This window comes from Malus sylvestris, chromosome 15 (assembly GCF_916048215.2).
Source record: "Malus sylvestris chromosome 15, drMalSylv7.2, whole genome shotgun sequence".
Lineage (NCBI taxonomy): Eukaryota > Viridiplantae > Streptophyta > Magnoliopsida > Rosales > Rosaceae > Malus > Malus sylvestris.
The window spans coordinates 34,988,143-35,014,398 of NC_062274.1; the positions used below are offsets into that span (position 1 = coordinate 34,988,143).

At 40.2% G+C, this 26,256-nt stretch overlaps 1 pseudogene; it reads right to left on the reverse strand.

Annotated features, from left to right (window-relative positions):
• Positions 1 to 1,848: 1,848 nt before the first annotated feature.
• LOC126602931 (sulfate transporter 2.1-like) lies at positions 1,849 to 25,603 on the reverse strand (annotated as a pseudogene).
• Positions 25,604 to 26,256: the final 653 nt, after the last annotated feature.

Below are 26,256 nucleotides of genomic sequence, written 5' to 3' on the forward strand. Positions count from 1 at the left end.
TGTCCACAATTAAAATAAACTAATATAGTATTTGTATAGGCAAGAACTAAGAAGACATACATACAAGTATGAAAAATATGAAAGAATATATAAACACTCGTGATTCATCATTATTCCTCCACAAGTAAATAATGGTTGCACTTACATTATCGTTTAGATTTTTAAAATCCTCCAAACCTTCACGAATAATGTTTTTTATTTGAGGGAAAGATTAATAAAATTTATAATAATTATTGTAGAAGTGTAAAAAAAGTAAAAAAAAATATACAATCACTCATAGTGACAAATATTACAACTTTCATAAAGGGGTCAGCTTCGAAATCCAACACTATAATTCATAAACCTTAAATTTATATTTAACCATTGATTCCCATTTACGCTTTATTCTTCTTATTGAATTTCATTTTTTAAATTTTCTTTTTTGAAAACATGATCATCTGGCGGATGTAAGAAGATGAACAATTCATATCTTTGATATCACGTTTTGATATTTACAGTTAACTGAAATATGAGTTGATGTCATATAGTTTGTAGAAACTTTATAAACATCAAGCAATATTTTCACTAACCGTAAAACTCTGAATATAATATCAAAGATCCAAACTGTTCATCTTCCTGCATTCTCTAATAGATAAAGTTTTCAAAAAACAAAATCTGAAAAAACAAAATTTGATGAGAACAATGAAGCGTAAATGTAAACAACAATCAACAGTTAAATTTCGATCTATGATTTATATGATTATAGTTGCGAATTTCAAAGTTAAGCTCTTCATGAAAGTTGTAAAGCTTGTCATTACGAGCGTTTATATATTTTTTTACACTTCTACATTAATTAAAAAACTATTAAAGACTTTAGGTAAGTGAAATATACTTAAAAGAAAAATGTGTTTTTATGTTTCGGATGTGACAATATGATATGTATATACTGATTTAGTATTATGTTTTTCATTTGATTATTTATTGGTTTAAAATATATTTTTCTTAACGGGTAACAGGTCGGGTCATATTACCTGCTAATATTATCGGGTCGATTTCGGATCGGGTCATTTTACCCGTTTATTTTAACGGGTATTACACGACACGACCCGTTAAGATATCGGGTATGACATGAACACGGAAAACACAACACGAATGCCAAGTCTAAAGAAAACAATGAAGTTCATTTGTGTTTGATCCATTTTGACACAGATGGTTAACTAGTATTTATATATAGAAGCACAAATTGATACAAAAGGGGACACAACGTGTTAACTACGTACCATATGTAGGAGCCTCCCAATTATATTATCCCTTGAGTTGGGCACTTGTACGGTTGCAGTAGTTTCAATGATTGACGATATTTCGATGGTGGTTTGAGCCAACCAATCATAGTGGCAGGGACACAAATAACATATGGAAATTAACTTTACCCAGTCTTCACTGGTGGTCCTCTCAATATAACTACCCATCATTACATCCACAGATTTAGCGCAATACATATGATTCGAAACACAGATCACTGCATTACAAGTACGAAACATTACTTATAGAACAAAGTTTTTATTGCATTAATATATTACACCCATCCCTTACAATTGTATCACAAACCCACAACAATATAACCTAGCGCCAGTGGCAGATCAAGTTGCAACAATAAAGCCAAACATTTTATTGTCTAGCTATTTGTGAACGAGGAGAAAGCGAGAAGATTGAAACCATCTTCTAATTATTCATACGTGTCCCATCTACACATCTATGTACATAAGTGGGATGGGAGCTAGCACACATGACAAGCGACAAACAAGAGACCTAAATGAGAAAGTTGCGATCGAGCGTTTTATCCAAGAGCTATAGGTATAGCTACTTGCATTAGCAAGTGATGGCCATTTTTTCACTGGATCTCGCGTCCACTGCTTCTCCGACCGTCACGAAGACCCTTCCTCCAATTTTTTCCACAAAGTTGGACAGCTTTAATTTGTGAATGACTTGCCACCTAGGGTTTGCAACGGCTAACTGAGATACAGAGCGACAGGTCACAAGTTTAAAAACACAAAGGACACTGTAAACGCAAAGAATATAAACATGTAGGGCGTGTGCGCGCGCTTATACCAGAAGGGGGAAAAATCGATGTCTTACCTCAATTCCTTCGGAGATCAAATTCTCATGCAGCTCCTCTGGAGTAGCTATTCCCGATGTATCAATGTTAATCATATAAGTCATATAGAAAGGGGGAAAATCAAAGGAGAGGAGGTTATAAATCTCTTGAACTGCACAATTATGTGCATGTTTATATATGTGTGTGCGTGTATACACACACACATATACATATATGCATATACACTGTATACGTACAGTCAGTGGCTCATATATGCTAAATGGAATAGCTGTCCTTATACTGAAATTTGTAATGACTAATGATAGTGCATTAAAGAAAATAATGTCATAGGCCTACATACAAATTTTAAATAATTGTGTTTTCAAAATTGAAATTTGTACTTTCCTAATAGAAATCCATTCGTCCGAATGAGGATCCTCTCTGGATCCTCCAATCACGTCCGTTCATCGTATATTGTGTGACCAGTTTTCGTCAGGTACTATTTATGTTCAATTTTAAATAAAAAAATATACAATAATTTTTTACCGCACGATATACAATGAACGAACGTAATTGGAGGATTCATGGATCCTCCGGAGAGGATCCTCTTGGCATTCGTCCATTCTTATGTCAGCCAAATACTTTGTATTCATGCTCTTTGACCATTGGACACAACTATATATGGGACCGAGCACTTATGTACGGATGTCTATGAGCAAATAGTATAAACATTTGTGTCCATACTAATCTATACATTTTGGGATGAGTAATGTTAGGTAGACTAAATTTGCAAACTAAATGATGTGTCACCAATAAGAAATAAACATGTTAATCAACACGTAAATAACAATCCAATCATCAACTTTCATGTAATTTAGTTTAGCAAATTTAGTCTTTTGAGATATGTATAAGGGCTAATCATTTTGGTGAATTGGAAAATGCTACTTATACACTTATTTTTATCTTTCATACACCGTTAATTTTTTGCCATTGATCTTTTATAATTCATTCAATCTGACGACCGAAAATTAAGAGCGAATGAGTGTGTGAATAACACTACTCTTAGAATTTAGTAAGATTAGAGTTTTTTTTTTCTTCTAAAAGAATAAATATAATTAAATGGACATCGAGAATGACTATAGTTTTAGTATCCAAGATTCTAAAGACATTGTCTCTAATTTTTTCGTTTAGCCACTTACTAGACATATGTCAAGAATTACGAGTTGAATGGGCTCTTTCGTATGTCCTTTGGTGTCCTCCCCTTTCTTTGCAGTTATCCACCTTACAATCCTTGCGTTTACAATACATACAAACACATATTAATCTTCAGATATATGTTTTTAAGATTTATTAAATCTTATTGACAAAAAAAAAAAAAAAAAAAGAGAAAGAGAGAAGATTCATATATTATATATATATATATATATATATATATATATATATATTTCTACAATTAAATAAATACCTTTCTCTAACCAAATTGGCATTTGCAAAACAAAACATGGCAGACTTGACACATATTATTATGACTCCAGGAATTTTAACAGCCATGGGATACCGTGCAGTGTCACAAAACATTTTAGTTCCAAGAAGTTTTCCAAGAGTTTCTGTGCCTGGTCGAATTGAGATGATAATAATCTTTGTGAATGATATGGTCACCTGATCAAAACATACAATTAACTGTTAGAGACATCTTTTGTGCATAAACATCGTTAAAGATATGCCTACCAAACATATATAGATGCATATATATTTGTCAGTGGTAAAAAGTATCAGAATCAGATAGCAAGAGTATGTTTAGCATTACTTCTATGAGATTAAATAGCTTAAAATGATTCTCATGATGTTTAACATAAAAAATGTTTTAAAATATTAAAAGTTATATACAATTTTTCGAAGAAATTAAGGTCACCATAAAACCAATTGGCAATATGGAGAGTAGCCTGATACTTATAAGCACATGCAATGCCTCTTCTTTCCTGGATGTAGGATTTATACTCTCAACACTTTAGTGCTATTCCAAGAAACATGTCATTTTTTTTTGATAAAATTTTCAATGTTCTCCCGAGTAATGAAAATGTTTATAAAAAAAGTGCTTTTGGAGATTGTTGTAATTGAATAAAAGAGATTATCAATTGAAATATTCTTTTGGTCACCTGGACCTATGAATGTTCCCTATTAGGAATTGATTATATTAAGAATAAGAATAATGAATCTACTTTTAAATGTTTTAATCTCAATTTTTGATATTAAATTTAGCGATAAGTGACTATATATGTGTAGACATCGAAATTTCGTAAATAAATGTTGACCGATAAATCAAAGTGTCAACGCTCATGTATTACATAAATTTTACACGTAGCGTGTGACTCAACGAAAATTGAAATGAGTTGGAAAAGTCATCAAATAGGACACGTGTCAACACCTAGCAGAAACGACTTATTTCATCTGGGATATTATATTAAAAAATTAGGCATTGGAAAATTCTATAAATACAAGCCCATTTCATTCATTTAAAGGGACCAATTCATATTACACCTTGAAGCTCTGAAGCTCTGAAACTCCGAAGCTCTCAAGCATCCAGGTTCCCGAAGAATCAAGAAAGCTCTCTTCGTTCTTCGTTCTTTGTCCATCGCTCTTTCAAGATCAAGCCCCGACGGCCCTTGAAGAAAGCACCATCGTTCATCATCCGTTCATCCAAGATCAAGCCCCAACGACCCTTTGGATCAACAATCACCCACCTTCAAGATCAAGCCCCGACGGCCCTTGAAGAAAGTGTTCTTCGTTCATCGTTCTTCCAAGATCAAGCCCCAACGGCCCTTTGGATCAACAAACGTCGACAAATCCACATATCCAACCGTCCTTCAAGATCAAGCCCAAAAGCCCTTGAAGATCCGTTCATCACTGTTCTTCAAGATCAAGCCCAAAAGCCCTTGAAGATCCGCTCAAATCCACCTTCAAAGATCAAGCCCACGGCCCTTTGAAGAAACTTCCAACTGTTCATCCAAGATCAAGCCTCGACGCCCCTTGGATCAACGAAACATCCACAAATCAACACCTTACGGAGATCGAATCAGAGGATCGAAATAGAGAGAGATTGTAAGCCAAAATCATCAAATACAAATATTTGTTTGTACACGTTGTTCTTGTCTCTTTCGTTTCAGGAATTTTCCGTGTTCACAAATTGGCACGCCCAGTGGGACAATCTCTACCTCTCATCTCTTTCTTCGTTCAAGGAATCCAAGCACACCTCAAAGTCAATGGCATCAAGCAAGGGACAAGCCGTTCTTGCAACCACTGAGGGAAGGATGCTAAGCACTTCTGCCGCAAACGGACAATCCATTGGCGCCACAACCGCTCCTCAACATGCCACTTCAAAATTGGTGCCGCTAAAAGAGCAAGGGGAGCATCCAAGGTGTGAGTCTGTCATCAACCTGACCTCGCTGGGGGCACCGAAGCATGATGCTGAGGCACATAAGATGACATTTCAAAGCAGCCAACGACGTTCTTCATCAGCATCCTGGATGTCTAAAGGAAAGTCACGTCTATTGGTCGCACAAGTCATGACTATCGGCGTTACCTCCGTTGAAGAACAACTGGCTCAGATGAACGAAGCAATCGCAAGGCTAACCCGAACTGTGGAAGAAAAAGACTTGCAAATCGCTGCACTCGTCAGCCGACTGGAGCCACAGGACGACGATAACCCTAACCCAGAAGATGAGCCTCAGGTGGAGAAAAACGATGCGAAGCCCGAGCCAGACTAAGCAGCGGCACTCATGGGATCTCTTTCTATCCAGCAGCTGCAAGAGATGATCACCAACACCATCAAGGCACAGTACGAAGGGAGCTCAAATACCTCCGGGTTGTACTCAAAGCCGTATTCAAAGAAGATCGACGCCTTAAGGATGCCGAGGGGTTATCAACCACCAAAGTTCATGCAATTTGATGGAAAGGGAAACCCGAAACAGCACGTCGCCCACTTCGTTGAAACCTGCAACAACGCAGGAACCGAAGGGGATTACCTCGCCAAGCAGTTTGTGCGCTCGTTGAAAGGAAATGCCTTTGAGTGGTACACGGACCTAGAGCCTGAGTCCATCAACAGTTGGGAGCAATTAGAGCGGGAATTCCTCAACCGCTTCTACAGCACCTGCCGCACTGTGAGCATGCTAGAGCTAACGAGCACAAAGCAGTGGAAGGACGAGCCAGTCATTGACTACATCAACAGGTGGCGCACTCTAAGCCTCGACTGTAAAGACAGGCTCTCGGAAACCTCTTCAATCGAGATGTGCATCCAAGGCATGCAATGGGGTTTGCAATACATCCTTCAAGGCATTAAACCACGGACCTTCGAGGAATTGGCCACCCGTGCCCATGACATGGAGTTAAGCATCGCCCATCATGGGAAGAAGGAACCGATCGCCGACTACAAGAACGACAAAGTTCTTGGGCCAAAGGTGGAGAAGGCTACGTGGAAATCCACCAAAGAAGCAATGACAGTTAACACAGCTCCCGTCAAAATCCCTACACGAGGCAAGGCGATTCAAGCCGAAGGCTTTCGTGATCAAGAGATGCGTAGACGCACTTTGAAGGAGCTTGAGGAGAAAACTTATCCATTCCCCGACTCTGATGTGGTTGCCATGTTAGAAGACCTGTTGGACAAGAAGGTGATCAGTTTGCCTGAGTGCAGACGGCCGGAAGAGATGAATCGTACCGACAACCCAAGATACTGTAAATTCCACCGCTTCATCAGTCATCCAACGGAAAAGTGCTTCGTACTGAAAGATCTCATCCTGAAGCTAGCATAACAAGGGGAAATCGAGCTTGACCTCGAAGACACGGCTGCGGCACACACTACTACTATCGTGTTTGAATCACTCAATCCTGTGCATCTCCGAAGCATGCATGACCATTCCCGTCAATGTTCAAGTCACATGGCACCTCTTACACAACCATCACCGGGGGCAAGCAACCAAGATGCATCTACTGGTGATAAGAAAGGGTGGACATCGGTGACCTACAAAAAAACGAGGAAGCCAAGACCACAAGCCATAAGGCCAAAAGATGAGCCTAAACCCGCCCTTCGAACTTCAGTCTTCGAAAGGCTGAATTATTCAAAACCTAGAATTGCAGCACTTGATCGCATCAGTGGTCGAGACCAAACTTCCGTCTTCAAAAGGCTTGAGACGGCAACACCTCAAAGATCAGTCTTTGAAAGGTTATCAAAACCCAAGAAACAAAGCGGCACAGCTAGATCTCCTCCGCAACGGTCGGCTTTGGACAGACTTGAAGAAACTAAGAAGCCTTCTAGAAACAGGAAGACAACACCAAAGGGAGAGAAGCTCGACAGTCTAGCAGGAAAAGACGATGTTCAAAGCTTGATTCCTTCAAGGATGAAGCGCCAAGCCACTTTGGAAGTCGACACAAAAGGACCACTGAAGGTAAGGAGGCGCACCATCATCTACACCGGCCAATCTTCACGGCAACAAACCCAAGAGGACCGCACTAAAGAGAAGGCCAAAGAAGACGAAATCCTGGAAGAAGACGTCACTTCCGGCTCTGTCAACTCAAAATTTTCACCTCAATCGCTGGGGGCATGCTCCAAAAACATGCCAATTAAGCCGAGTGAAGTTGAAGGATGGACTTATGTCACTCCGAAGAAACTACACAAGAAGCATATGTCTTCTCCACAAGTTCACCAATGGGAAAGGGGGCAGATCAGCTCTTGTCAACCTCCAGAACAATGTGAAAGTGTTGGAGATAATAAAACTTTGACACGAAGATCATCCATCCCCATCACGATGCGTGACACCTTCCCAGAAGACTTCTTCAACTACTCAGTCAAGGCTCCTTGCTATGAAGATTGCGAGGAACAACTCTCCCGGATCGCTTGACGAACACCAGTGCTCCTTGTTCGCACGAGCCTAAACTGTACGAACCAAGGCTCATCGCCTGCATGAGCCTAAACTGCATGGCACAACGCTCCTGGTCTGCACGAGCATAAAAGGCAACACCAACGCTCCTTGCCTGCACGAGTTGAAACTGCAAACGGCACCACCAAAAGAAAATACAAAAAAAATATATCTATGTATTTGAACTACGTTACGACTTGATCTCTTCTTCGGAGGGGTACGTAGGCAGCTCGAATATTCAAAATTTGAGTTCAGTCACACCAAAATAAGGAATAAAGATTTTATTAAAAGTTTTAATGCTATTACAATTTCTTTGTGCCAAAAAAAAAAAAAAAAAAAAAAAAAAAAGAAAAGAAAAGAAAAAAATTATATGTTATTATGTATTTACAAAAAAAAAAAAAAGGATATATGTATCTCTAGGCCCAGCAGCAACCAAAAGGCACCAGCCCATGCCTGGTTCTCTCTCTCAACCTGACAAGCCATCTTTCCAAAACCAATGAGCCCAGCTACAATTACAGGCCCAAACTCCAGCTTGTCTTCTTCGGCCCCGCGAGGAAAATCTGCAGTGCTAGGGTTTCTGAACCACTCCGAGCTCGTTCGAAAACGGAATCCATGCCCAGAAGCCGCTCTGTACGATTCTCTTAGCCCTCTACCTTCCCGAAGGTGAAAAGAGGCTGGATGAAAAGGGTTCAACAAGAGTGGAGCATCTTCGAGAAAGATCTGCCTGAACAAATCTATGTTCGTGCCTTCTAGGAAAGGATGGATCAAAGCAAGCAACAAGGCCAGTCCGATTCGCCGAATCTGTCACCGTTCGTCGACCCACAGAGCCATACCCAGCACATCCCGAAGCTCGAGGACTTTCTCGGCGATTCGTCATCAATGGTGCGCTATTCCGATAGCCAAACAGAGACCCAGGACTCATCGTCCCTGACCCACATGTACGACCAGAGCCCCACCCATGTTGGCTGGCGCGGCAAATCGGACGGCGACGGCATCTCCCTCTTCGGCGCTCGCAAAATCTGGATCGACCACTGCTCCCTCTCGTTCTGCACCGACGGACTGATCGACGCCATCATGGGGTCCACCGGAATCACGATTTCCAACAACTACTTCGCCCACCACGACGAGGTGATGCCAGTGGGCACTCTGACATTCCGGAGGAGGCAACACTGATCAGTGTTGAGCAGTTCTTAGAACCTCTCGAACCCTGCTACAGATCACTCTGCTCTTATGGTAACCGAGCAATTGCTGGTGGATGACTTCTTGATTTCTTAAGGCAAGTGTCCACCTTTGGACTTTCACTTGTGGAGCTCGATATTAGGCAAGAATCTGACAGGCATACTGATGTGATAGACGCTATCACCAAGCATCTGGAAATTGGTTCCTATCGTGAGTGGTCTGAAGAACGCCGTCAGGAGTGGCTTTTATCTGAATTATGTGGCAAGCGCCCACTGTTTGGTCCTGATCTTCCAAAAACGGAAGAAATCTCTGATGTTTTGGACACATTACATGTGATATCAGAACTTCCATCCGATAACTTTGGAGCATACATCATCTCAATGGCGACTGCTCCATCTGATTTGCTCGCAGTTGAGCTCCTGCAATGTGAATGCCACGTGAAGAAACCACTAAGAGTCGTTCCACTGTTTGAGAAGCTTGCAGATCTGGAGGCTGCTCCTGCTGCTTTGTCACGACTTTTCTCGATTGATTGGTATGGAGAGCGGATCAACGGAACGCAAGAAGTCATGATTGGGTACTCAGATTCTGGTAAAGATGCATGGCGTTTCTCTGCAGCCTGGCAGTTATACAAGGCACATGAGGAGCTTATCAACGTTGCTAAGAAATTTGGTGTGAAGCTAACTATGTTCCATGGTCGTGGTGGCACTGTTGGAAGGGGAGGTGGTCCCACCCATCTTGCTATATTGTCTCAACCACCGGATACAATTCATGGTTCACTCCGTGTCACTGTCCAAGGTGAAGTCATTGAGCAGTCGTTTGGAGAGGAGCTCTTGTGTTTTAGAACACTCCAGCGTTTCACAGCTGCTACACTAGAGCATCGAATTTCTGACGAGTTTGCTTCTCAAACATTACTTGTAAATCTGCTGTCTTTTGTTTCTCGGACAATAAACTCATATTGGGGAACTCAGCAATGGATTGATCTTGCACGCTTTACTGGACTGCAATCTCGGAAGAGTTAGTCATCCTCTCACCAAATGCCAGAAATGCCCGATTCTACTAACCAAATGCCAGCACTGGATGATAAGATAGCTTCTGTAGCTGAAGCACCTGGAAAGGTTGAGACCCTGGAGGTTGGGTGAGCTGCGACACCACGTCCGACATCTCACATGAGCTCAAGTTTGGCGACATGGTATTTGACTCCACCATGAACAGCAACGGCTTGGCGAGTCCCTTCATAGAGGTGGATTTCGATGGTCTTGTGGCAACGCTTGGTGGTCTGGTGGGAAGTGCCCAGGTTGCAAATATGATCCCTTCCTTTGCGACGACATGCAGTACAGCGGCTGTGCAATGGTGGCAGTGCAAGGTAGCAAGAATGCAGTGGCGGAGCAATGGTTGTGTAGTGGCAGTGGCAAACGTCAAACGGCGGAGAACTTCAATAACCGCCGTCAAACGACTAGCCGGTCATGAAGCCTCAACTGCAGCATCTCCGTCGTCTTCATCCTTTCCTACAAATTCCTCATCCCGTCACCCAAATTTATACAGAAAAAATATATAAAAAAAAAAAAGGTGGTGGTGCATCTGGCACCACGTGAAAAAAAGTGGAATGGTGGATCAAGCACCATGTGAAGGCAGACGAAAAAAAAATATAAAATAAAAAAAAATAATAAAAAAAAGAGAAGGTGGATTCTTGGTGGCTAGCACCATGCAAAAAACAAGGGAAAATGGGTTTTGGGATGGTGGATCACTCCACGCAAAAAAAAAAAAAAAAAAAAAAATATATATATATATATATATATGTATGTATGTATATATATATACACATATATATACAGCAAAAAAAAAAAGAAAAAAAAAAGCATTAAGAGAAATAAAAGTTCATTTCATTTTTTGGAAATTTTACATAAATTTGCATTATACATACTTAAAAAAAAAAAAAAAAAAAAAATCAAATCAAATCAAATTTACAAGAGGGGATCTTCAAGGACGATCAGGTGCCGCCTCACCACTCGGTAGAGCTCCAGAAATGAGAGGCGCCGAAGGTTGACTGTTTGAAGCCACACCACTCGGCAGAACCCCAGGAGGAGGAGGCACCGAAGGTTGATCATTGGAGGCTTCATTACGCGGTACAGCCCCAGAAGACGAAGGCAAATGTTGCTGGAACAAACCCACAAACCTCTGATGATCAAGTAAAATCTGACCATCAGATTCCTGCATCTGGTCAATCTTCCTCTTCATGTTTGTAGCATAGCTATGTGCGAGCTTATGTAACTGTTTATTCTCCTGCTTGAGCCCTCTAATCTCCTGTTTGAGACTCATCACTTCAGCTGCCAATGATTCAACTTGACGGGTTCGAGCAAATAGGCGTTGGGCCATATTAGACACAGAACCTGCACACTGCACACTGAGAGCCAGAGAATCCTTAACAGCCAACTCATCAGACCGTTTGGAAAGTAGTCTGTTATCTCTGGGAGTGACAAGGTTTCGGGCCACCACCGCAGCGGTCATATCATTCTTCACCACCGAATCCCCAACGGTAAGAGGACCAGTGGGGGATATGAAGGATGGGCGCCATATGTTGTCTGGAGAAGGCGGGACTGCTTCTTCACCAAGATTCAAGTCAAAACGACGGTCGGAGGGTCCAGACATTTTCAAAGTGTTGAAGGAAGAAGAGATCGGACAAATCAAGATCTTAGAAGTACAAGAGGGGAGTTTTCACAAGCGAAAATTCAAGTGTGCTTTGAAACGAATTGCATGCCTTTATAAAAAATCAGCACTCGACGAGAGTTCAGAGATCGAAGAGGCGAGCTCAGAATTCGAAAAGGCCATTCAAAAATCGAAGAGGCAAGCTCAGAAATCGGAGAAGCATCTTGCTTTTCCAGACGCGTCGGCACCCGTCACACGCAAACTCAGCTTTGCGGAAATCACGGGCAATTTGTCGAAGCGCCGATCCCAGATATCGAAGAGGCGCCAGTCTTTTCCAGACGCGTCGGCACCTGTCACACGCAAACTCAGCTTTGCGGAAATCACGGGCAATTTGTCGAAGCGCCGATCCCAGATATCGAAGAGGCGCCAGTCTTTTTCAGCCTCGTCAACACCTATCACATACACACGCAGCTTGACGAAAATTACGGACAATTTGTCGAAGATTTCTGATAAAGAAGAAAGCACGTGAAGCCATATTGATCAATCACGCATTGGTTGCCGACACGAGTGAAAGAATAATACCTCTACAGGTATTAAGGGACCTCCTATAACTGTCCTCCTTCACCTTCCATAGCAAGGCAGACATACAGAGCCTCTCTTCATCTCCAAAAAAAAATGATTTCCCAACGAAGCCTCTCGAGTCATTCAATGTTCCTTATTCCTTGGGGTACCTCTGCAAGCCAATGACTCCAAAGCAAAAGTATCTCATATCACCAGGGTAGAAAGCAAGAGTATCTAATATCATGCGTTCTCCCTGTCCTTTCCTTTGTCCTTGTTCTTACCTACAAAGACAAGGATAAAGAAAACACTATGCCGGAACTTCCACTCAAACTCGGGTAAGGAACCGACTGCTTGGAACCCTTCCCTGATTGCCTACCTGGCACTGCTCTCGAGTACTCGTTTCCCACTGCTGCTGTACTTCCAAAGAAGCTGCCACATCTGCCTGGAGAACAGATAAGGCAAGTGAAAATGATACCTTGCAGCATGTGGAGACAAGGTGCAGAAGGAACAAGCAGAGAAGAATGCAGTCTGCACAGTCAACTCAGCAGAAGGAGTCCGAGCTGAAGAACTCGAGAAGCTGCCATATCTGCCTGAAGAAACAAGCAGAGAAGAATGCAGCATGCACAGTCAACTCGGCAGAAAGAGTCTGAGATGAAGAACTCGTTTTGACCCTCAAATTCTTGGGTCGACTTACTAGGCGTTGTGGGCTGCACGTGCCGATTCACCACCCTTGAATCAAATCCTTAAAGATCAAGTCACCAACTGGAAGAAGAGCCCATCAATCTTGAAGATCATACCACTGACCAAACTGCTCAGATGTGAATTAGAAAGATTGAACAAAGCAACAAGTCGTCACCTTCACCTCGTGCCTGCTTGCAATATGTTCGAGTCAACCTTCAAGAATCAAGTCTCGACGACCCTTGAAGAAGCTTCCAGCCAAATTCAAAATCAAGCCTCGACGGCCCTGGAAGAAATCACAAGTCCGATTCAAGATTAAGTGTCTACCACCCTTGAATCAAAACCTAGTTCAAGAATAAGCTGTGGAAAATCAACAATTGGAGGAATCTAGAAAATCCTTCAACCCAGTTCAAGATCAAAGCTGTGGAAAGTCAACAAAGCGCAACAAAATACGTGTCGATTCACCCACTACCAAAGCCAAAGATCATCTACCACATGAAGCTCTTTGTGGTCCAATTTCAACCTTCAAGATCAAGCCTCGACGACCCTTGAAGAAATTTCAAACAACAATTCAAGATCAAGCCTCAACGGCCCTTGAAGAAATCTCAAGCCCAATTCAAGATCAAGCCTCAACGGCCCTTGAAGAAAGCTCCAGCCCAATTCAAGATCAAGCCTCGACGGCCCTTGGATCGACATCTACAGTAAAGGACTTCAAAACGCATCTCCTACACGTGACAAGCACATGTATACGACGTGCCTTGAAGTGGGGGCATTTGTAGACATCGAAATTTCGTAAATAAATGTTGACCGATAAATCAAAGTGTCAACGCTCATGTATTACATAAATTTTACACGTAGCATGTGACTCAACGAAAATTGAAATGAGTTGGAAAAGTCATCAAATAGGACACGTGTCAACACCTGGCAGAAACGACTTATTTCATCTGGGATATTATATTCAAAAATTAGGCATTGGAAAATTCTATAAATACAAGCCCATTTCATTCATTTAAAGGGACCAATTCATATTACACCTTGAAGCTCTGAAGCTCTCAAGCATCCAGGTTCCCGAAGAATCAAGAAAGCTCTCTTCGTTCTTCGTTCTTCGTCCATCGCTCTTTCAAGATCAAGCCCCGACGGCCCTTGAAGAAAGCACCATCGTTCATCATCCGTTCATCCAAGATCAAGCCCCAACGGCCCTTTGGATCAACAATCACCCACCTTCAAGATCAAGCCCCAACGGCCCTTGAAGAAAGTGTTCTTCGTTCATCGTTCTTCCAAGATCAAGCCCCAACGGCCCTTTGGATCAACAAACGTCGACAAATCCACATATCCAACCGTCCTTCAAGATCAAGCCCAAAAGCCCTTGAAGATCCGTTCATCACTGTTCTTCAAGATCAAGCCCAAAAGCCCTTGAAGATCCGCTCAAATCCACCTTCAAAGATCAAGCCCACGGCCCTTTGAAGAAACTTCCAACTGTTCATCCAAGATCAAGCCTCGACGCCCCTTGGATCAACGAAACATCCACAAATCAACACCTTACGGAGATCGAATCAGAGGATCGAAATAGAGAGAGATTGTAACCCAAAATCATCAAATACAAATATTTGTTTGTACACGTTGTTCTTGTCTCTTTCGTTTCAGGAATTTTCCGTGTTCACAATATGTATCCTTGATTAGTAGGTGACAAAAAAAGGATGAAATTCTAGAATTGATATGTAAAACACGGTTCATGGAAGAGATGCCTAGAAATATTTACCAAAATAAGAGATGCCTTCAATTCAATTAATTTAATCATATGCTTCTATCTCCTAGGAACAAGATAAATTATTCTATGTATGGCAATATGAAATCATATCGTACCAAACTGGCTACGTGATAAAAGAATTTATAGTTTGCGTTCCACCTCAAAATTATTTGCTCGTTCCTCGTATCCCACTCATCTACTTTTTAGTTATTTTTTGGCATTGTTATTATTATTTTTTTACTTATTTTACACAAGTAATCACTTACGTAGATATCTATCTTATGTGTTTTATTTTTTTGGTCGAAAATGAAGCTTCATTAATGAAAGGAAGATACAATTTGTGATAGAAAGGTCTAAACCTAAACAGAGCATAAAGCCCTACACAAGAAAGCAAACATAAGATAGAGGACAAGTCCAAACAAGGAGAGTTACAACTCCAGCTACAAAGAGAGGTCCACACTAATTTAGGCCCGTAGGCTACAAAAGAAACAATAAACAGTAAAACCCTCAAATTCTGAAGCCAAAAACCGGTCGCCACCACCACAACCGCCGTTACCTCCGTGAAGAAAGACATTACACCAAACAGAAAAATGCACCCGAACCAAAACCTAGATTTGAGAGTATTGCACAGAATCAATCCACCAAGAGCCAAAGCCACCATAGCCACACCTGCAAGAAAAGTCACCAAACAAAACAGGAGGAGGGGGAGGGCAAAGGGGTGTGTAAAACACCCTTGTTCCAACGTGAATCGTTCCACACTTTGCCCAATTTTTCCGGTAAGCCGGATTGACAGTGGGCTGTGTAGGTTGGGTTTTGATTCAAGATAGAGCTCAATACTCGTACATCTAAATCATGGTTCAAAGTTGGGAAAGATGAAGGGCAGCAGGAGGGAGGTAGGAGAACAATGTGATGGGGAGGGATGGGGGAGATGATGGTGAGCGACCGATGATTGAGGAGAGGGAACAAAACGATACTTTGTGAGATGGAGAGAAAGTCATCAAGCGCTATACAAGCCAGGAAAGTCTACCCTATCAACCTTCCAAAGTAGTGGTGCTTTTTTTTTTCTTTTTTTCTGGAAAGTTGGTAAACATATGGTTAAGGGTTGTGATTAATTAAAATGTGTTCTATTTGCTGACCCAAAAAAAAAATAATTAAAAATAACTGGGTCCTGTTTATACATGGATTATATATGCAAACATATGCATCGATCTACTGTTGCACACATAAACTAATTAAGAGCTATATGTTACCGCAACTAGAAGGCCAATCTCCACGGACGCAAATAGGACCCCAAAGAAGGCTCCAATGCAAGCCAAGAAGTCTAGCTGATCAACCTTCCAAATTTTGTAGACTTCACTGAGGTTAATAAGTCCGGGCAGTGAAGAGAGAATAATTGAAGCAAGGATTGCTGTTGGTGTGTAATACAAGAGCTTTGTCAAAAACTGCAGTGATATGATCACAATAATGGCCATGACCACGTTTGACTCTGGAGTTTCACAACCGGCACTGAAGTTTACGGCAGTACACGAGAATGAACCTGTTCATGATCATGATATACACGAAAAGGAACTGAATTATTATTGATGAAGTATCATTCTTATTGATGAAGCTATTTGTACCATCATGTGGGACTGTCTGACAGTGCAATTAAAAATCGTTTTAAGATAAGCAAAAATGCTTTTTGCAGTTTTGCGAAAAAATTGTTTTACTAAGAATAAAAGTGCTTCTAGCAAAAACACTGATAATTAAGTAAAGTGTGTCCTAGTGAAGCATTGTCAAATGAGCTGTAAATAGAAGCAATTTGTGTTAGAAGGATGGTACAACTGTTAGTTCGGTGAGAATATTGCACATAGTCGGCACTCTTCTATCCATGCTTACCGGCTGCAACATAGCAAGAAGTACAGGATCCCACTATGTTCATGAATCCCATTGCCATCATTTCTTTGTTACCATCTAAGTGGTACCCTTTCATGGATGAGAAAGATCTTCCAACTGCAATTGCTTCCTGTATTTTGACAAAATATAAAAATTAGTAAACCATTCATTAATTTGTTGTTCAGTAAGATATATGATACAAACCGTGAGTGCAATATGGGCGACTATGAGCCCAACTTTAGCCACATCCCCAACATGGGGGCGGTTCAGCTGTATCAGATTCATCGAGCTAGGGTTCAAGCCATCTTTGATATGTTTAACAATTTTAATTCCATGTTTATCTCCTCGTGTTAGATAAACAATCAGAGTCGATAGTATAACGGATAGGAGAGGAGCAACGGCTGGCAACCAGAAAAGTGTCTTCTTCCTTTTACCCTGCAAGTGTACGTTCATTGAAATTTGGTGCGTAAAATGAATAAATAGTTACCCCATTAATTAATTAGAGCAACAGCTTGCAAAACAATAATAACTAACACGTTCGAAGTGTTACTCACCAGAAATCTAGAGATTAGGATGAAACACAGGAATGAGCAGCCAATGATAAAATCATGAGGACTCCACTGCAATTGAAGTTAAAAGAAAATGAATGATTGGATAACTTTTATATGATTATTATTTTAATATGAGGAATCATTTCTTTTCCTTGGAGAAAAGTAAAAGATACGGGGTGATGGAAAGATGCCCAAACAGCTTCCATAACAGATATAATATCAGTAGTGGTTGGAAAGTGAGTGATCCCAAGTAATCCTTTTAGTTGTTGAAGACCGATTATGATGGCTGCTCCGGCCACGAACCCTACTATTGCAGCGTGAGAAAGAAAATCCACAAGAAACCCCAATCTGACAAAAGAGGGGTAAGTTTAAGTTTAAGAAATATCCGAAAAAATATTTGGACAACTTCGCGCATATGTACAATATACGATGCTTAAGTCATTGCTAAAGAGCCCTAATACTCCGCATAGTCTAATCCAATACGGTCGAATATCTCAGAAATTGTAATAAACTTCATTGTTATTTGTTTACAAGAGGGAAGTCCTCTCTTATAGAGGGCGAAAAACTACACAAGTAGTCCTAACAAGTGGACAAGCCAAATGATGATTACATGAGGAAAACACCGAAGAGGAAAATAAGGAGAAAATGAAAGCAAAGCAAAGTAATGATGGCTAGCTATAAAGTAAAGTAATGATGGCTAGCTAGAGGAATAATTACAAGTCTATTATCTATACCAATAATGTCTAGCAGCTATTGTTGACACTCCCCCTCAAGTTGGTGCATAGATGTCATGAATGCCCAACTTGCTTAGTAAGTTGTGAAATACTGAACTTGTAACTGTTTTGGTAAGCATGTCTGCTAATTGATCTTCAGATTTAACGAATGGAACTTCAATAAGTCTTGCCTCAATTTTTTCTTTAATAAAATGTCTATCCACCTCCACATGTTTGGTTCGATCATGTTGAACCGGATTGTGAGCAATGTCAATTGCAGCCTTGTTGTCACAATGTAGACGCATAGCATGCTTGGGCCTAAATCCCAAATCTCTCAGTAAATTCTTCACCCAAAGCAGTTCACATACTCCATGTGCCATGCTCCGATATTCTGCTTCATCACTTGATCTAGCAACAACCTTTTGCTTCTTACTACGCCAAGAGACTAGATTTCCTCCAACAATAACAAAGTATCCTGATGTTGATCGTCTGTTAGTTACATCACCAGCCCAATCAGCATCAGTGTAGCCTTTAACGTCTAGATGATCATGTTTTGAAAACATTAATCCTTTCCCACGAGCTGACTTTAAATACCTCAAGATACGGTTTACAGCATCCATGTGTGTTTCACTTGGTGCATGCATAAACTGGCTTATCATGCTGACTGCATATGCTATATCTGGTCTAGTATGTGCAAGATATATTAGCTTACCAACAATTCGTTGATATCTCTCTTTGTTGGTAGGTATCTGATCAGGATATTCACCAAGTTTGTAATTCAGCTCAATTGGGGTATCTACTGGTTTGCATGCTAGCATCCCAGTTTCCGTCAAAATATCAAGAACATATTTTCGTTGTGATAAAAATATTCCTTGTTGTGAGCGGGCCACCTCAATGCCCAAGAAATACTTTAAAGCACCGAGATCTTTCATCTCAAATTCACTTGTTAGATATTTTTGCAGTGCTGCCTTCTCTTCTGGATCATTTCCTATAACCACCATGTCATCCATATATACAATAAGAGCAGTGATTTTACCTTTCTTATGCTTTAAGAAAAGTGTTGGAAATGTGCCCTAAAACCAATCATATGATGATACTTTGCGGACATTTCACATGTTAAACTAATCTAGTTTAATATCAAGGGCAAAGATTATTGTTTAAGCTGTCTCATATAAATGTTATATGCTTAAACGATAAGTCCAAGGAATATGTAATTAGGAGAATGTGATTTAAACAAGTTAGATTACTGAGACCATTCTCTTTCGTATACATATCCTAAACGTTCCTGATCATAGGATTGCCAATTGGGCATTGACAGTCCGTTAAGATCAGTACATGCTATGTCTTCTCTTAGTGAGAGTGACTAGTCTCGAGTCATTGGTGTGATTGACACCAAGACAAGCATGTAGGTGCTCAATAACAAATGAGTCCACTGAACACGATCAACGAGGAGTTCTCATACTCATGTCACATGAGAACTCATGGTTGGGATAATGCAAAGTAGTCCTTTGACCTGAGGCATCATAGTTGTCTTGTGGTTAAGTCCTTGATCTTTGATTATGTCAAAGTCACTCTATCAGGAGGGTGTCCACGGCATAGTTGGGGTTAAGCCACTTAGCCATGGAGGCAAGTGAATGCGCAATAAGGGATCTCTAACCTTCAAACTGTTTGAGGGAGAATACTCTATGATATGATTAAGAATCTCTGGCCAGAGTATGAATGAGATTTAGGAAGTCATTCCAAATCACATTCAAGGTAATCATATAAGTAAATGAATCACATTGGATAGTAGACATGATTAAACTATCAAACCAAACAATGTGGTCAAGAGTATTGTATTAGAGAAATACCGTATTGCATTGTAATCCTAAACTGAATAGGTTATCCACCTCTTCTGATTAGCTTGGGTAACCATGACATACTGCTAGGTGTCACTCATGGTTTGTGGAAGCCCTAAACGTGTATAATCACTAAAGGGAGAATTGAAAGTAAGTTTCAATTCACAATCGATTTGAAAGTGTTCTAATCGCCCACTGCCTCGCTAAAAGGAACCTAATGGATCGTACACCGTGTAAGGCAGAGATTGAAGAAACAATGGAGATGAGTAAGAATAATTAAATGGTTTAATTATTTATGGCAAGGATTAATTAATATGTTAATTAATCAAACGAATCAAGTTCGTTAAAAGACCACGGGTTAGTTTTGGGCCTCAAGGCCCAATGGGCTTCGAACGTTAAGCCCATTGACTTAAGTTGTATGACAACTTAATGGCAAATAATTCACAAAGGCCTTAAAAGCCCAATGAAACCCTATGGCCGGCCATTTAGTTAAAGGAGTGGATTTTGGACTTAATTACAAGTTTGCCACTCAAATGAATGTAGGTATAAATATGACTTTATAGCCAAAATTCATTTAGGGTTTCTTTTGAGAAAATTGGAGATAACACAAAGCTCTCCTTTCTCTCTAAAGAGGCCGGTCACCCTTGGAGGGATTAGCTAGTAATCTTTCTCCTCCAAGGTCACTCATCTCTTCTTCACATCTTACCTTGGTGTGGAGACTTAGAGGTTCTCAATTTTGGGAACTTGGAGAAACCTATTCTTCCATCCAAATCCATGGATCTAAGAAGCAAGGAATGAAGGCCCTCTCCTTGGGTGATTAGCCTTTGCTTATGCAAAGAGGAATCTACAAAGGTATAAATTTCTCAACTCACTTTGATTTGAGTTGAGTCTTGGTTCACCAATCTACTAGGCTTTGAATTTCATGGTTAATGTTTTGTTTTTAAGTGCATACAAGCATGATTCCGCCTTTAATTGTTAATTGCATGCTAATAGATGTTGCTTAAATGAACATGTTTTTCACAAAATTTCCTTAAAAAAGAGTATGATCCGAGTTGCTTTGCTTGTATCCGAAAAATTTCATCGATTTGGTAAATCTCTCAAATCAAGCTCTCGGTGATTGCTTTAAACCATACAACGACTTTTTTAGTTTACAAACGTTGTTGGTCTGATTGGGATCCAGCTTGCATCCTGGGGGAAGCTTCATATAAACTTCTTCTTCTAAATCTCCATGCAGGAAAGCATTTTTGACATCGAATTGTTGCAAAGGCTAGTCAAGGTTTGCTGCTAGGGATAAGAGTACACGAATATTGCTTATCTTAGCTACAGGGGCAAAAGTCTCTCCGTAGTCAATGCCATATGTCTGCGTGTAGCCTTTTGCCACTAATCTTGCTTTGTATCGCTCAATAGTGCCATCTGCATTGAATTTTACTGTGTATATCCACCTGCAACCAACTGATTTCTTCTCCTTGGGTAGGTTAGTTAACTCCCAAGTGGAATTTTTCTGGAGTGCCTCCATTTTTTCATTCATTGCACGAGTCCTAGGATCTTTCATAGCATCCTTTACACTACAAGGAATAGATACAGTGGATAATTGATTTACAAATACCTCACATGATGTAGATAGCCTATGGAGGGACACATGGATAGCAATTGGGTATTTAACCTTGGCTCTAGGATCAGGATCATATAATAGTTTAGGAATCCCTCGAGATTTTCGAGGGGGAAGTTGATAATTAGTGGACTCAATTTGACTTGACTCAGGTACGATCTCAATAGAATTAGATTGATCAGTTACCTGTTGATTGTGTTCAGGGGCTGATTGATCATGTGGTACTGTCGAAGAAGGTAATCCCAAGCCATCTGGACTTAACGTTGCTGGATGTACTTCTATGTCTGATGTTGGAGTCGATGATTCTGTTTCTGCATGCAATGTTTGATTACAGTCGTCTGCCGACTTATCAACATTTATCTCAGTTTCCAAAATTTCTGCAACAATTTTAATGTTGCTAATGTCTTGGGTATCCTCTTCAAACATACTATTCTCCTCTTGAAAGGGATACTCAATGTCTCCCTTTGAAAAATATGTTTCTCCTTCTTGAAACTGGACATCTGCAGTGATGTATAGAGTTTGGGTAGGAGGATGAAAACATTTGTATCCCTTTTTTGTATCAGAATAACCCAAGAATACACACCAGAGGGCACATGGATCAAACTTCCCCCGTTGATGTGGATAAACCTGTACATAAGCCACACACCCAAAGACACGTGGTTCTAAATTTGGGATAGATGGAATGGTGAGAGGTGGTTAAGTGTTTGGAATGGTGTTTGATATTGGAGAGTACTGGATGGTGTTCGATTTATAAGATATGTTGCAGAACACAGTGCCTCCCCCCAAAACTTATGATGCATGTTGGCACCATATAAAGATGCACGAACCACTTCTAAGAGATGTCGATTCTTCCTCTCTGCTACACCATTTTGTTAAGGTGTATAGGCACATATGGTTTGATGAACAATACCATGCTCTTGCAAATAGTTATGTAGAGCATGATTGACATATTCTCCTCCATTATCAGACCTGAGTGTCTGAATTTTCTTGTCAAACTGAGTTGCAACATATTGATGAAAAATATTGAACTTGGTAGGAACTTCACTCATGTGCTTCATTGGAAACACCCAGGTCATTCTAGTACAGTCATCTATAAATGTCACAAACCATCTAAATCCAGAAGTGGTAAGAATTCTGGCAGGACCCCAAACGTCAGAATGAACGACCATGAATGGCACAAAACTTTTATTTAATCTTAATGGATAGGAAACACGATGACTTTTGGCCAAAATACTCACAATGGAAATCGGATTCTTTGAATTGGGGAAAAAGTTAAGGGAATAAAGTTTAAGATAACCAAATGATGGATGTCCTAATCGCCTGTGCCATAACCAAATCTTCTTCATTCAGGTTGACCCAATCTATTGCTGCATTCTTTCGTTAAGTCCAAATAATATAGTTTGTTCCTTCTAGTACCACAACCAATCACGGCCCTGGTGAGCAGATCCTGGAAAAGACAATATAGTGGCAAAAAAGAAACAGAACAATTAAGGGAGTCAATTATTTGAGAAATAGATAAAAGATCGTAATCTAAGGATGGTACAACTAGGACACGATCAAGATTGAGTGAGAAAGTTAGTCTAAGAGAGCCTTCTCCGGTAACCAAAGAGATTGAACCATTGGCATTGGTAATGAATGTCTAGTTGGCTGTTTTTAGTGAGTGAAGAATGTTAACATCAGATGTCATGTGATCTGTGGCACCTGTATCAATAATCCACGATCTATTACAAGTATTAGCAGATGTAGAATTAGATATACCTGAGGTGTTCAAGGCTTTTGGGACCTGGTCAGATGAGCTAACATCTTGAGAAGACTCAGAGGTGGTGAATGATGCTCTGCTGGATTCCTTCTTTCGTTCTTTGTGAACCCATCCTTCTGTATACCCAATAATCTCATAACAGCCTTGAATAGTATGATTTTTAAATCCGCATTTAGTGCACTGCATAGGTGGTTGATTACGAAATCGATCAGCTGTTGAGGAGTTTATGTTTTGAAGTCGAGGTCCTTGTGGAGATCGAGATTTTGTGGTAAAGAGCATAGTAGCTTCAGGCATGGTGGCACTTTCTGACATGGTTCCTTATCGATTGCTTTCACGTTTGACATGAGAGTATGCTCCTTCAAGACTAGGTTTGGGCTCCATCCTCAAAATCTCACCACGAATTTGATCAAACTTGTTGTCTAATCCTGCAAGAAAAATATAAACTCGAAGTCGCTCAATTTCTTGCTACCTTGATAAGATATCATCTGGGTCCTTCATGTTAGTAGGACTAAGTTGATCAAGTTCTTGAAAAATCTCGGTGAGATTGCTGTAATAGTTAGCAATAGGAGCTCCATTTTGCTTCATGGTAAATGACCTTTTATGAAGATCATAAATTTTGGTTTCATCAAAGCCATCTGAGTAAGTCTTTTTAATGGCATCCCATACTTGCATGGTTGTGTCGTAACGGATGAACCACTTCATCTGATTGGGTGTCATAGCATCAAATAACCAACTTTTGACTTGGCAATTTTTAGGTCGCCACTTGTTATACAGTGGGTCTGTGACTGCGGGCTGCTTGGTATCACCAGAAAGATGCCCATGTTTTTCTCGACCAACAATTTTCATCTCTATGACTTGATGCCATAGAGAATAGTTGTTCTCATTAAGTTTAATTCCTGCAGAGAAATTGGAATTATCATTTTGAATGGTGACCACTTGTGTGGTGGAGTTTGATTCACTTGGTGTGAAGGACTGAATTGGTGGGTCTGATACTTCATCATCACTAGCCATTGTATAGGCTTAAGATCAATGAAGTTGAAATAAAAATAAAACTGAAATGATGATTGAGATATGATATGGCAGAAGCTTTTTTTTTGTTTTTGAGGTTCAAGAGTCAGTCATGATCGACTGCTCTGATACCATCTCAGAAATTGTAATAAACTTCATTGTTATTTGTTTACAAGAGGGAAGTCCTCTCTTATAGAGGCCCAAAAACTACACAATTAGTCCTAACAAGTGGACAAACCAAATGATGATTACATGAGGAAAACACCGAAGAGGAAAATAAGGAGAAAAGTAAAGCAAAGTAAAGTAATGATGACGAGCTATAAAGTAAAGTAATGATGACTAGTTAGAGGAATAATTACAAGTCTATTATCTATACCAATAATGTCTAGCAGCTATTGTTGACAAAATACTACCTGATGAGTCCGAACGCAGCTTGAAAAACACCGGTGAAGAAAGTTGCAGTGAGGACGAGCTTGGTGTAAGCAATAGGATCACCCCCGGGGTCTTGTAACTTCTGAATCATTGAGGGCAAAAGAAGTGAAACAACAGCCACAGGTCCAATTGCTATCTCTCTTGAAGTCCCCATTACAGCATAAATAAGAGGTGGCACAACACTTAATTAATTAATGTATATATCGAACCAGAAAATTAATTACAGGCTAGAACATAATTAATTCCATTACCATCTATATAAATCCATGCAACTAAATGCTGCAGAAACATTATATTCCCAAATATTGGGAAAAAAGAAAATAAGAAATACTAGAACACCAGTATATAAGTTAACTAGTTGACTTACAAAGGCCGAACTGAGGGTTAAGCTTTGCTAAGGTTGCATATCCAATACTCTGCATTAAACTCATATTAAGCTCGTAACATGGCAAAATAAATATTATGTTTATAGTAATTATGCTGTACTAATTATAATAGTAATTAGGGTTGTTTCATGCATGCATGTTCGATAACTTTTTTCGTTACCTGAGGAACGCAGAGACTTGCTATAGTTAGACCTGCCATTAAATCATTCTTGAATTTTGAAATGTTGTAGCTTCTACCCCATACAAGAGTAGGAAATATCTCCTGCAGGACAGAGACTACACTTTTGAGTGTTGGCTGATTCTTGAGAGATGCGTACTTTTTTCGACAAAACGAAACGGTTTCCCTCACAGAATCCATGAGCTCATGCCATAGACCTGGGGGTTCAGGACCATTCAGCACCCACTGAGACCTCTCAACTGGGCCGCTGGTTTTCTCAAGGTCAAGGTCGACGTCAAGCCTTTCCTCAACAATATCTGAGGCAGTGCTTGAATTTTGAAGTGTTTGGGGGAACCTGGAACTGGATGGGTATCTTTGGGACTAATTTCTTCACCTGAAACCTCTCTTAACTCGCGCCATGGCCCCGACGGCCGAGGCTCATGAGCATCCAATTAGCCTCTTCAGAATGCTCTGAAGAGCCCATTGTTGGGTGACCTAGTTTTCAGAGGAGGCTACTTATCAGAAGATGGAAGATTTAGGCACCGAAGTATACAAAGTTTTACGCTTAAGTGCATGTCCAATCTTGATTGAAGGATCCTATAAACCCATCAAAAAGGTGAATTTAATGGTTGAGAGAACTTTTTTAGGCAAAAAACTATTACAGGTTTGTGGAGCCAAAAATAATCACAAGGCAACACGTGGATTTTTGGGTAAAGATGACAAATTCACCCTCGAGGCACACCGGGTCTCCTACACGCGAGCAGTGGAGAATCATCTATCAACCAAATCAGGAGTACCCAAAATAGGTAACAATTCAAGACCTATTTCATTCCATATATTTTTTACCTCATTTTTTCCTTATTCAATTAGCCATTTATTTCAAACATTTCAAAACCTTCAAAAACATTCCATAACATCCCTTTTTATTATGATTAATCAGCCAATTAATATATTTATACCTAATCAATATATTAAAGGCTAATTACATCACCAAATTAAGCCCAAAAATTACCCTAAAGGCCGGTTATCCCTTCTCCAAAGGGAGCCGGCCATTTCTTTCTTTTTTTCCACCATAATTTTCCTTTTTTGTGACATTGATTAGCCAATTATACATAAACTCCCAAAAACATTTCTTTA